The following is a 13,919-nucleotide window of genomic DNA, read 5'->3' as shown; positions in this document are numbered from 1 at the left end:
TTAATTTTAAATGTAAACCCTGTAGGCAGGTTTCTTCCTTCTTTCCTCCCTCCCTAGCTCCTTTTCTACCTTCCTTTCTGGAATTAAATAATTACTATGTGCCCTTGTCATGCATTATTCCCACAACTTAGTGTATGGTGGGGAATGAAGCAGGTGTAATGGTGACCCTCATGTCTGTTAGTCAAGGTTCCAGCAGGAAACTGTGACACACTCCAAATGGCATGATTTAAGAATGGTTTAATAAAAACAATATTTTAAAAAGTGGTAGAAAGTTGTAGCATGGAGTAAGTAACAGCTGTTACCACTCTTGACTTGGAGAAACAGGGAAAGGGAGGGCTTCTGCAACCTGGAAGAAGACTGCTTTGTGGAAGGGAGCCACCTTGAGTGAAACCGTGACCTTCATTTGGGTTGAAGGGTGCTGCCAATCCATGCTGATTTCTCAGAGAGGGAGCTGGAGAATAAATATCCCAACTATGCTTCTAGCATTCTGCCCTATCCTTCCCTCCAGCACCCCGCTTGGCACTCAGTTGGCCCAACCAAACAAAAGGGCAAAAAGCATGGAGGGGAGGGGTATGATGTTTTCTATTCAGGTCCTCATCCTAGACCAAACAGACACAGTGCAGAAGTTTGGAGAGTTAACTGGCAGGAGCATATAAGAAGTATAGAGAATGCCAGGAAACTCACAAGCATTTCTCTGTATGTGTGTGCATGTGTTTAGCCTTTCTAGACCATATCTAATGTTTGTTTCTACTGGGTTTTACCCATAAGAAACAGTGTGAGAGAAAGATTACTATAGTATGGTTTTCCCTGTGTCCCTTCTGCCTTGGAAGCAGCCCTGAACCACACCCCTTCTTATAAGACATTCTTCTCGTTGAAGTAGGCAGGTATGTTATAAACAGAATATACAAAGCTAAATATTTGTTAAGTGTGTATTATTTGATGTAGTATACAAATTGCATTTATGTATTTACCTGGTTCTGTGGAGTCTGGCACTCCAGGCAAACTCGAGCATGTGTAAAGCATTTAAGTAGAAAACAATTGTATGCATAGACTTTGCTTCCTCTTGTTGTGGTCTTTGCCCATGTGTGAATTATTTGGCATTTCACCTTGTACAATGTTTTGGACCTGCAATTATAAAAAGCTTCAGTGTCAGGTCAGTAAAATCCACTGCCTTCTATTTTTTTCCCTATATAAATAGAAGTTGACAGTAGGAAATTTTGTCACTGGCAATTTCAAATTCATTATTCTGAATACAACTGGCATTCAAGTTGTTGGCTGGTCAGTTAGAAAATAAGCAAATTTAGGTAAGGGGAATTTGTGATTGTGCATTTACATTTAATATTGTGAAAAAAGAAACTTCTTGACATTGCTGGTGTTTTCATTATCCTGGAAGGATAGATCTAGATCGTAAAGACCTGAATACTTCAAGATTCTTTCCAGATGCCTTACAGGCGGACATTAATAAAATACTTCCAAAGAAAAGAAAGGAGGCTGACTCTTTTCAGGTATGTATTTATTTACTGCAATGGTATATTTGAGAATGAACATTTTTTACTCCTTTAGAATATACTGGTGTTTTGGGAAGTATCAGTCTTTTATTTTTAGTATACTTTATTTACAAGAGAGAATCATTGACAAACAAATGTTAGTCAAGAACTACCATGAAGTTTAAAAATAAGAAAGAAACTGGAATCAGGTGGCACGATGCAAAAGATCTGCTTTGTCCTTTACTCTTTCTGTCAAAGATAGTAATTTACCATATATTTTATGATATTTATCATAAAAATTTATCACTTCATGGCTTCAATTCATGAACCTGAGATTAAGATCAGAGCTGATATCAAGAGGCAGATGCTTAACTGACTGAACCACCTAGGCACTCCAAAGATAGTAATTTAAAAGCAATATGGTAACCTGTTTGGGCAAAGAGAATCCAAAAGTAGGTTGTATTGCATACTTCAGCGAGCATCAATTGAGCATGGGTGAATCACAAGACTGCAGGTCAACTGTGATAGCTTATCTCTAGAAAAAGTGAAAGGCCAAAGTTCTCATAGGGCCTTCAAAGAACTTTACCTCTCCCACACAAAAAGCCCATATTTTTTTACCTGCCATTTGGAAGGACATTGGAGGTCATCCAGTATGAGTCAGGAAGAGAGAAGTGCAAATATAAATTTTACCTGGTTTCTCTAAGTTTCTCAATGGCTCTAGAAAAGCCAGAAAATAGCTGGGAAAGAAAGAAGTCAAGTGGGAGTGAAAGATCAGAGTGTACTTCTCCCACCAGAGATCTGAACAATAGTTTAGGATTGTGCAAGAGGAGGAAAGCTTTGGCTTGAAAGAGAGATTAAAGTTTTAACTTAGAACAGATGAAGTTGCTTAGTACCTGAACATGAATCTTAGTTGCTGAGCCTGGATTTTGATACCTTAGAATGACTCATGGGAGTCATGGGATACAGAAGTCATGGGATATGGAAATGGAAACAGATAAAACGGTGTGTGGTTGAAGGCAGCCTTTGTAGAAAAATAAACTACTTCCTAGTTTTTATAAACATCTTATAATGGTAGCATAAGATTTTCTCCAAGTTGAATTTAAAGTCACAATAGCCTAATTCATCAGTACTATGCTTTCTGAACAATTCTATTTCTCTAGCAATGTAATAAAAAGGTTTAAATTATTTGGTTTGAACAAAATAGATCTAGTGTCCATTTTTCAACCAAAGTTAACTGAATCACAGTCTTGGTCTCCACAGAGGCTGCCTTTGAATTTTAGTGCTTAACTCCTTAACTTCCAGGAAAATTTTCATTCAGACTCACTCAGTATTGATACAGGGTATGCTTTATTCCAACTTCAAACATCAGCATCTTTGGGCAAATATCCCAAATTGAGAATCTAGGAAGTTGGGAAGAAAAACAAAACAAAAGTCTGATTCCAAAAAATGAACAACTGGAGAACACAGCAGTGCAAAGGGGAAAACGTGCACATCTGGCAAGAAAGGGTTAATTTAGTGGTGAAGGATGGGTATACTGATAGACCCTAAACAGAGTTTGAAATTTCAGAAAGTTTAAAAGATAGAGTTGGACAAAAGGAGGAGTTATTTTATTCTTTTTGAGAGAAAAGGGATTGATAGGAACTAACCTGGAAAAACAAAGGGTAAATTTCATAAATTCTGTATACGTAACTTGAGAGGGTTAAAAGAAACGAAATTCTATCCTGTTCTGTGAGTTTTGTGTATGGATCTGTGTCATCCTAGATAAATTGCTGCACAATCCAAATCAATGTCCTTTCCATACTTGTGCCATTTTAAGTGTAAGTTTCTTTGCGACTTGGTAGGATGCTTGTTTTTATCTCATGATTCAAATTGAGCATTTTCTACAAAATGTGGAGGAATTCACAGTGAAGAGTTAATTGTAAACTCCCAAATAGATCTGATGAAAAACTTAGTTTAGCTAATGGAATATATTACACCAAGCTGTCAATAGAGGCATGGCTTGAATCCTACTCATCTGAGTGAGGAATGCTTCAAGACACCATGAACATGCCTTTCCATGTTGTCTTCTTCACATACGAAGTTTGAGTGCTCATGCTACTCTTTATCTTAGCCTTTTTTTAAAAAAAGATTCTTTCTTTTGCTCTTTCTTTCTTTCTTTCTTTCTCTCAAGAGATAGAAAGTGAGTGGAGGAGGGGCAGAGAGAGAGGGAGACAGAGAATCCCATGCAGGTTCTGTGCTGTCATCACAGAGCCCAATGTGGGGCTTGAACTCAAAAAAAGTGAGATCATGACTTGAGCCAAAGTCAAGAATCGGATGCTTAACCAACTGAGCCACCCAGGTACCATGACAGTTAAATCTTTCTTAGTGTGTTTTCTAATTGGCCTATCAGTAGTGGGCAGTCCTGTTGCTGGTCTGTTATCCACAGCCAATGCTGTGTTGATGGCATCATTAGTTGCATGTTCAAGGAGATGACAACATAATTTTGATATTTTTAAAAATTTCTTCAGGGGTTTTGGCTTTTTTTTTTTTAAAGTTTTGTTTCTGGAGGGAGACACTATTTGTTTCAGTAGTTGGCTTAGGTAAAGCTATAAAATTTATGCCATGAGGCAAAATACAGAAAGCACTCTGAACTATTTGAGGTGTAAAATTCATAAAGTATTGCTATTTGTTCATTTAGTGTCTAGAGAGATAGCAGAGATGGGATCCCCAGACTATATTTTTCTCAGGTTATGCTTGAAAACGTTAATCTTTAATAACCCAGAGTAAAGGACAGGTAATCAGCAATTTCCTTGAACAGTAACTTATATTTGATATATATTCCTGTCTCTTCACAAGCTTTATGCAGTCCCGTAATTTTATATCTCATTATGCTCACTGGCATCTAATATAAAATGTCAATGTATAAATCAACTATGAAATTAGCCTAAATTGTGTAATAAATTGCATTACAGTTTAGAGTTTCTGAAAATCTTCATTAACCTTTTTGTAATTTACTATAAGAATAAAATGGAAACGTCTCTTCTCATTTTCATGTATCCATGTGTATACATATACAGATACATACATAGCACATTTCGTTAATCTTTTGAGGACTTTATTGCTTGGTTTTTAATGAGAAAACCATTTAGAAGATGATCTAGAGTTTTGCTTCTGCCTAGGGTATAGAAAGTTGGAAACAGGGGCACCTGGGTGGCGCAGTCAGTCAGTCTGACTCTTGGTTTTGGCTTAGGTCATGATCTCAGGGTTTCTGAGTTCAAGCTCCACATCAGGCTCTGCCCTGATGGTGTGGAGCCTGCTTGGGATTCTGTCTCTCCTTCTCTCTGGCCCACCCCCGCTTGTGCCTTCATCCTCTCTCTCTTGCTCTCTCTCTGTCTCAAATAAATTAATTGATTAAAAAAAAAAAAGAAAAGAAAGTTGGAAAGAGTGGGTCGCCCTCAACCAAGTTTAAGAGCAAGCTAAATAAAATAAAAAAAATTAGCTTTTTTTGTCACAGGACAAATTACCTGACATCTAATGTAAAACATGTCCCTCTAGAGCTATAGGACCCAAGAATAATCTTAACTGTGCATAGTACAGGAAGCTGAGATGCTGGACACATTATAGGCATATAGGAATCCACTTAAACTTTGTAGCAAATTGCCAAAGCCTGAACGTGGACAACCTTGAGGAGATAATCCCTCACTCATATTAAAGACAAAAGGCGTATTTGCATCATCTCTCAGGATCTTGTCCAGGAACCTAAGGGTGGTTGGAGGTAGTTTGGGAGACTAAAGAAAGCCTGCCTCCATGGTGGAGTCCTGAAGAAGAGAAGCCAGCACTGTGTGAAAGGCTTTAGGGGCCCTCACTACCTTAACAAATGGAAGCCTAGTTTCAGAGAGAAAAGCAGCTGAAGCTGCAGCCCCAGGGCACAAGTGAACATCCGTTTAAGACACCAAGTTAAAATATGTTGTTACTGACAGAGAGAAAGGTAATTGGCCTTTGTCAAAATTAGACAATTTTTGCTGTGAAAAAAATAACTGTTAAAGGCATGAAGTAACAAAAGAGTATGAACAATATTTGCAAGTCACCTGTTAAAGGATTCATAACCACAAAATATAAAAAAACTCTTAAAACTCAAAAATAAGAAAATTATACAATTCTTAATAAATGGGCAAAACGCTTGAACACAAATCAGAGAAGATAAATATATAGTAAGTATGCATGTGAAAAGGTATTCAACATTATCATTAGAGAAACTGAAATTAAAACAACAGTGAGATGCTATTATGTACTTATTTGTATGGCATAAATAAAAAAAACTGACAATACTGGCTGCTGGCAATGAAGCAGAAACATAAGAAGTAATTTTCTTTGTTCTTCGTCGCTCTAAAGGTAAGTAAATGAAGCAAAAAATCACAAACTAGCAATACACTTTGGTTTTATAGGATATATGAAGGTAATAACAAAAGTACATATATGAGATATGTGTGTGTGTACATGTGTGTACCTCTATCTTCATCTACATATGTTCCCTAGCTCTTTCCCCTGACAATGACTGGGAATAGCTTCACCTCCCTAACAATTACTAACATAGTGCCCTTGATTTCTGAACATTGTTCCACTAAAAAGGAACCAAAGTGCCATGAAGAAGTGCCAGGGCTGGGTAGGAAATGCACCAGATGAGACTGGAACTTCTTTTTCAACTTTACTTTAGTTGTTTAGTAGTTTTTCAACAACTACTTTAAAGTAAAGGAGTGTTCAAGAATAATGGGAATATGTTGAAAGTACATTGGAGCTATATTTGATGAGTTTCCAAAGGTCAAAACTGGAAAAAAAATTGAGACTTAATAGTAATAACAAGGATCATGACCCATTGAATGGAATGGATATCCTTATGTTCATACTGATAAAAAGCAAACTGGTAACTTGAACGTTTGATTAGGAATGGGATTTTTACAGTTTCAAAATAACTTCCAACAAAATACTTATTACAAAGGGGATAAGGTTGGCTTTTTAGTGGGGAAGACTGGTGAACAATTTTATTTTATTTTTTTTTAAGTGCTTGTTTATTTTTGAGAGAGAGAGAGAGAGAGAGAGAGAGAGTGCAGGGGAAAGGCAGAGAGAGAGAGAGAGAGAAAGAGAGAGAGAGAGAGAATCTGAAACAGACTCTGCACTGACAACAGAAAACCCAGTGTAAAGCTCCAACTCACAAACTGTGAGATCAGGACCTGAGTGAAGTTGGATGCTTAACCAACTGAGCCACCCAGTGGCTATATGTGTGTGTGTGTGTGTGTGTGTGTGTGTGTGTGTGTGTGTGTATATATATATATATATATATATATATATATATCCCTTTTTCAGTTTTCATACCGGATTGAGTACAGAACTGTCTTTGTGAGTGAGGAACACACTCAAGCATTTGGGGAAGAATAGTATCATGTCAACCCACTCAAATAGTATAAACATTTTTGAAATGTTTAAAAGATTTTATGTTAAGTTTGAGATTGTTTTATAATAGGAAATATACTTTTGATGGTCTCGATTGTGATGTACATTCCACATATTGCTATTCTTGCTGTAATAAAGAGATGGATGCATCATATGAGGCCAGCTGAATTCGTAATTTTGGTTAAAGATTTTGCAGCAATCATTTAATGAGGAAAAAATAGATTTTATATACTAATATTTAAGGTAGTAAGTTCCCAGAAATTATGACTTACTGTATTTATATTACATTTTAGAGTAGTAAATATATTTTATGACTACAGTGGAACTATGGAATATATGGAATTTGAATTTATTTTTCCCATAGTAAAAATTTTATAAATGATAAATTCAGTTTTAGAGGAAGAAACATCTGTATTTTTAGGCTTCATTGAATATCAATAGCCTGTCCATCTCCAAACGTCATTCACATTTAATAACTGAGGACTTGTGAAGGCAAGTAAGATAGAAAGTTTGTCTAATCCATTTATGGTCATAATAGTACTTTTTCTAAGTTATTAAAAAATAGTTATTGGGGCACCTGAGTGGCTCAGTCAGTTAAGTGTCCAACTCTCAGTTTTAGCTCAGCTCATGGTTTCATGGTTTGTGAGTTTAAGCCCCACCTCAGACTCTGAGCTGACAGCATGGAGCCTGCTTGGATTCTCTCTCTGCCCTTTCCCTGCTCATGCTGTCTATCACAAAATAAATAGACAAACTTAAAAGAATTGTCATTTAGAGACTGAAATTATTTCATTTCCCTAGATTACATCTTCCACTTCCCTCTGATTTTTTCAAAGCTTTCAGAAACATCTGTGTTATGTAATCAAGTTAGCCTCAGGGGTGTCATACGTGTACACCTTAGCCATTGATAAAGGTTTATTGTATTACTCACTGAATCTATGAAAGAAATGATGTACTTTGGTAATTTATTTGAATCTGAAGGTACAATTTAAAATATGGATGTATCATTTTACTACATGGTGTCGAGTGTTGAACCTCTAGAAAATGAGCATTTTGAACCCTCGTTGCCCAGGCATCATATTTCCTTTTCATAGTTGTTAGAAGAAATAGCTTCCAGGAGTAAGTATCTGTGTGCGTGAATGAAAAAGAGAGAGATGGAAAAATGAAGAGAAAGAAATAGGGAGGAAGTAGAATAATTAGTTCCACTTTTGATGTGCATTTGGGGTTGGTAAGGGTCCTTTTTAAACAAACTAAGATTCCTGGATTCATAATGTAGGCATGTAATTTAAAATTGAATTATCAGTATCCCAGACAAATTTATGACTAAGGAATACTTTTAGGTGGTGTTCCAGTGCAAATATTCAGGCTGAGAGTCCTGCTTTGTACTTGTGATTCCTTAGGTACTCAACAAGCATTCCCCACAGATGCCAGCTGAGACACTGTGCTCATTGTGAACTTCAGAAGGTGCTTCACACTGGTAGCATTCAGAGCCATGGAGTATATTCCCCATTGGGCAGTGAAAATGCCCAATAGTTTTTGCATTTTGTGAAAAAACTATACTGGAAACTAACCCTAGAAAGGCTTGAATACATTTTTATTTTTTGAGTATATCTGATATACACTCTAACATCTTATCCTGAGTATATGTGGAGGTCTGAATTGATATTTCAGTATCATACTTACCAAAATAATTCACAGCTTCCTCACGAAGAAGAAAAGCATCTATTTTTCTTACGATGAAAAAAATAAGGTCCCATGATCAAAAATCGATGATCTGTGTTGATTCCATGATTTAGAACATTAAATCTAATATGGAGTATTAGAGGATCTCATCCCTGAATGCGGAGTCTCCAAAAAATGCTTAGAACTTCAGAGTCCACAGAAATATTTAGTGGCAGAACAGAGCTAATTTCTTGAATGTTTGCAATAGCATCCTGACCAATGATTTATAAATTTAGGACACGTTCAGTTTATCAAAGACTTTTCTTGTGTCAAGACAAGTCAGGAGTTATTATTATTTTTTTAACATTTATTTATTTTTGAGAGACAGAAAGGAAGACAGAGCAGGAGCAGGGAAGGGGCAGAGAGAGAGAGAGGGAGACACAGAATCCGAAACAGGCTTCAGGCTCCAAGCTGTCAGCACAGAGCCTGACATGGCGCTTGACCTCGTGATCAAGGATCTCACGAGCCATGAGATCATGACTTGAACAGAAGTCAGATGCTTAACTGACTGAGCCATCCAGGTGCCCCCAGGAGTTAAATTTGGAGTGAAGTTGACTGAAGCTGAAGTGTCTCATTTTAGAGGCCAGGCGCCATCTTAGACTTTATATAACTATGACTGATGTAGAGCACTGAATGTCAAGGGGGCTGGGATGCTTTGAATGGCTCAACATATTGCAGTGTAGCCCAGACTTCTTAACTTGTGTATCACCATCACAATTTTGACCATATCTGCATATCCTCTATACTCATGTTTACTCTATAATTTTTTAAGAAAATATTTTATATTTAAAAAGATTTATTTATTTATTTTTAAATGTTTTTTTATTTATTTTTGAGACAGAGAGAGACAGAACATGAACAGCAGAGGGGCAGAGAGAGAGGGAGACACAGAATCCAAAGCAGGCTCCAGGCTCTGAGCCATCAGCCCAGAGCCCAACGCGGGGCTCGAACTCACGGAGTGTGAGATCATGACCTGAGCTGAAGTCGGATGCTTAACCGACTGAGCCACCCAGGCGCCCCTAAAAAGATTTATTTTAATGGGAGACTATATCACTATGGCACAGTGTCTGTCTCTCCCAAAAAACAGAAAATGCCTATAAACTGATAAGAAGTGATCTCATCTTTCACAGTGCAAAGCACATTTGTGTTTACTATCAAGTGGATCTGGATTACATCTTTGCTTGTTAAATGTATAATTCAAATACTTGATTGGTGATCCTGAGTGGCCTTTTACTGTTATCATAACCTCAGTTTCATAATTTGTAAAATGGATATAATTTCACTAAACTTTTTCTGTTCTAAAAAAAATAGTAAGTGTAATAAAATTAAAGGACAAAAGCAATATACTGGAACAAAGTAGGTAATCGGTAAATTGAAACTCTTATCATAATCATCATTTTTTAAAAGCTGTTTTCTGCAATTTTCCCCTCCCAACTGCTGAAAGCCTAGTCTTCAAGATCTAAATTTAAAAATTCTCTCACCAAGATTTCTTCTATTTTCCCTGCTGTAAATAAAAATTTATTCTAACATTTTGAAATGAAATGAAAAATATAAACATATAAGGGAAAATGAAAAATGTAAAATATTTTTGTCTTTTATTGTATGTGATTTCCTTTGGTTTTAAAGAGAAAGGATCAATAATAGAAATTCTGGATGAGGTTGTTTTGTCTCCCCTACCCCCATCCCCACCCCACACCCAAGAGAAGAGATGTTTTTATGAAACTGGTTTGTGTTTTAATTAACAGAAGGAGATTATACATTGTCATTATTTATTTTCAAGTTGTCGCAATAATAACACACAAATTACAGAAGATATTTTTTATTTTTAAAGAGAGAGGGTAGAGCCTAAGGAGATTTTAACTAGGGACCTTAATAATGATCATAAAAAAGCTTCCATAAAAAGCAAAATTGTGTTTTTGCATATTTAGTTTTTGCTTGAAACAGAGTGCAGAGAACACTAAAATTTGCTAAAGTAAGTGCTTCTCCCTTTATGACCTGACCTCCCTTTATGACCTGATATACTCTGTGTCTACACAATTGGATACATTCCTATAAGGACAGCAGGAGGCTGTTAAACCTGAAGACATCAGAGTATAGCACAAACTAGAGTAATGGTAAATGGCTAATAAATGTCTTCATGCATGCATATCAAAATTCTTCCTGGTATCATTACTGTATTTTAAATAACTTTATATAACTAGTAATTTTGAGTTAGTTTAAAAATAAATCTTGATGTTTCTTATTTTAAAAATTAGTTGAAGGGCACCTGGCTGGTTCAATTGGTTAAGCATCGACTCTTGGTTTAGGCTCAGGTCATGATCTCACAATTTGTGAGCTCGAGCCCTGCATCAGGCTCTGTGCTGACATCGCAGAATCTGGTTAGTATTATCTGTCTCCTTCTCTCTCTGCTTCTCTCCTGCTGGCTGTCTCTCTCCAAAATAAACATTAAAAAATAATAAAAATTACTTGGAAGAGTAATGCCTCCAGTTTTTAATGCATCCAAACCTGGACAAATTTAAAAGATAATAATAGCTGAACAGTTTTCTTCCAAGCAAGTTAAACAAAAAAATATTTAGTATATAATTGATTCTTCTCCACAATTGAATTAAAGAGCAGTAATTACACATATAAATAGATGTACACAATACCCTTTCTTAGCTGGTAAGATTTTCTTCTTTGAGTTTCATTTTTCTAAAAGTAAACAAAAAATATAAATAATTTTCTTTCTATGATTACTGCTGGCAATGCTGTGAACTTGAAAGTTATACCTTTCCTTTTAACTTTTGCATTGTTTTTCTATTGTTGCTATAACAAATCAGCAAAACTTTAGTGGCTCAAAATGGCACATATTTATTTCCTTACAGTTCTGTAGGTTAGAAATCCAACATCAGTCTCACTGCATTGGTATACTTTGGAGACTCTGGTGAACCTGGAAAATTCACTTTCTTGTCTTCTCCACCTTCTAGAGTCCAGCTGCATTTTGTGATTTGTGATTCCCTTTCTCCATCTTCAAAGCCAGCAACGTCTCTTCTCTGTGACTCAACCAGAAAGGTTCTCTGAATTTTAGAATTTATATAGGGAAATACCTGGATAAACTAGAATAAACTCTCAAATTTTTTATCCTTCTTTTGTTTTTGTTTTTTTATTTTAATTATTTAATATTTAATATTTTATTATTATTATTATTATTATTATTTTATTTTTAAAATTTACATCCAAGTCAGTTAGCATATAGTGCAACAATGATTTCAGGAGTAGATTCCTTAATGCCCCTTACCCATTTAGCCCATCCCCTCTCCCAAAAACCCTCCAGGAAACTTGTTTTGTTCTCCATATTTGAAAGTCTCTTATGTTTGGTCCCCCCTCCCTGTTTTTATATTATTTTTGCTTCTATTCACTTGTGTTCATCTGTTCTGAGTCTTAAAGTCCTCATATGAGTGAAGTCATATGACGTTTATCTTTCTCTGACTGACTAATTTCGCTTAGCATAATACTCTCTAGTTCCATCCACGTAGTTGCAAATGACAAGATTTCATTCTTTGTGATTGCCAAGTAATACTCCATTGTGTGTGTGTGTGTGTGTGTGTGTGTGTGTGTATATATATATATATATATATATATATATATATACACCGCATCTCATCTTCTTTATCCATTTTATCCATTCATCCATCTTTGGGCATTTGGGCTCTTTCCCTGCTTTGGCTATTATTGATAGTGCTGCATAAACATTGGGGTGCATGTGCCCCTTTCGAAACAGCATACCTGTGTCCCATGGTTAAATGCCTAGTAATGCAATTGCTGGGTCATAGGGTAGTTCTATTTTTAATTTTTTGAGGAAACTTTATGCTGTTTTCCAGAGTGGCTGCACCAATTTGCATTCCCACCAGCAGTGCAAAAGAGATCCTCTCTCTCCACACCCTCACCAACATCTGTTGTTGCCTGAGTTGTTAATGTTCGCCATTCTGACAGGTGAGGTGGTATCTCATTGTAGTTTTGATTTGTATTTCCCTGATGATGAGTGATGTTGAGCGTTTTTTCATGTGTCGGTTGGCCATCTGGATGCGTTCTTTGCAGAAGTGTCTATTAATGTCTTTTGCCCATTTCTTCACTGGATTATTTGTTTTTTGGGGTGTTGAGTTTGAACAGTTCTTTAAAGATTTTGGATACTAACCCTTTATCTGATATGTCGTTTGCAAATGTCTTCTCCCATTCCATCGGTTGCCTTTTAGTTTTGCTGATTTTTTCCTTCACTGTGCAGAAGATTTTTTTTTTATAAGGTCCTAATAGTACATTTTTGCTTTTATTTCCCTTGCCCTCAGAGACATGTTGAGTAAGAAGTTGCTGTGGCAAAGATCAAAGAGGTTTTTGCCTGCTTTCTGCTCGAGGGTTTTTGTTTTGTTTTGTTTTGTTTTGTTTTTTGTAATATAATTTATCGACAAATTGGTTTCCATACAACACCCAGTGCTCATCCCAACAAGTGCCCACCTCAATGCCCATCACCCACTTTCTCCTCGAGGATTTTTATGGCTTCCTGTCTTACATTCAGGTCTTTCATCCATTTTGAGTTTATTATTGTGTAGGAAAGTGGTCCAGGTTCATTCTTCTGCATGTCGCTGTGCAGTTTTCCCAGCACCACTTGCTGAAGAGACTGTCTTTATTCCATTGGATATTCTTTCTTGCTTTGTCAAAGATTAGTTGGCCATATCTTTGAGGGTCCATTTCTGGGTTCTCTGTTCTGTTCCATTGATCTGAGTGTCTGTTCTTGTGCCAGTCCTGTACTGTCTTGATGATTATAGCTTTGTAATTCATCTTGAAGTCTGGGATTATGATGCTTCTTCCTTTGGTTTTCTTTTTCCAGATTGCTTTACGAATTCAGGGTCTTTTCTGGCTCCATACAAATTTTAGGATTGTTTGTTCTAGCTCTGTGAAGAATGCTGGTGTTCTTTTGGTAGGGATTGCATTGAATATGTAGATTGCTTTGGGTAATATTGACATTTTAACAATATTTGTTCTTCCTATGCAGGAGCATGGAATCTTTTCCCAATTTTTTCTGTCTTCAATTTCTTTCATAAGCTTCTATAGTTTTCAGTGTAGATTTTTCACCATTTTTGGTTAGATTTATTCCTAGGTATTTTATGGTGTTTGGTGCAGTTGTAAATGGGATTGATTCCTTGATTTCTCTTTCTGTTGCTTCATTGTTGGTGAATAGGAATGCAACCAATTTCTGTGCATTGATTTTATATCCTGCCACTTTTCTGAATTCATGGATCAGTTCCAGAAGTT

The 13,919-nt window shown here is 36.3% G+C and overlaps 1 protein-coding gene across 2 annotated transcripts in view; it reads left to right on the top strand.

Annotated features, from left to right (window-relative positions):
* SLCO4C1 (solute carrier organic anion transporter family member 4C1) overlaps positions 1 to 11,708 on the top strand; it is a 126,459-nt gene extending 114,751 nt beyond the window's left edge. The window contains exons 21-22 of one of the 2 annotated variants that reach the window (XR_006219232.1): positions 1,399 to 1,505; positions 11,600 to 11,708. The gene's annotated coding sequence lies outside the window, so the exon portion shown is untranslated. Of the gene's footprint in view, positions 1 to 1,393; positions 1,506 to 11,599 lie in introns of both variants that reach the window. The other variant, XR_006219238.1, reaches the window with a different exon arrangement.
* Positions 11,709 to 13,919: the final 2,211 nt, after the last annotated feature.

This window comes from Panthera tigris, chromosome A1 (genome assembly GCF_018350195.1).
Source record: "Panthera tigris isolate Pti1 chromosome A1, P.tigris_Pti1_mat1.1, whole genome shotgun sequence".
Lineage (NCBI taxonomy): Eukaryota > Metazoa > Chordata > Mammalia > Carnivora > Felidae > Panthera > Panthera tigris.
The sequence above is the reverse complement of the archived record's forward strand: the minus strand, read 5'-3'. Positions and strand labels throughout refer to the sequence as shown.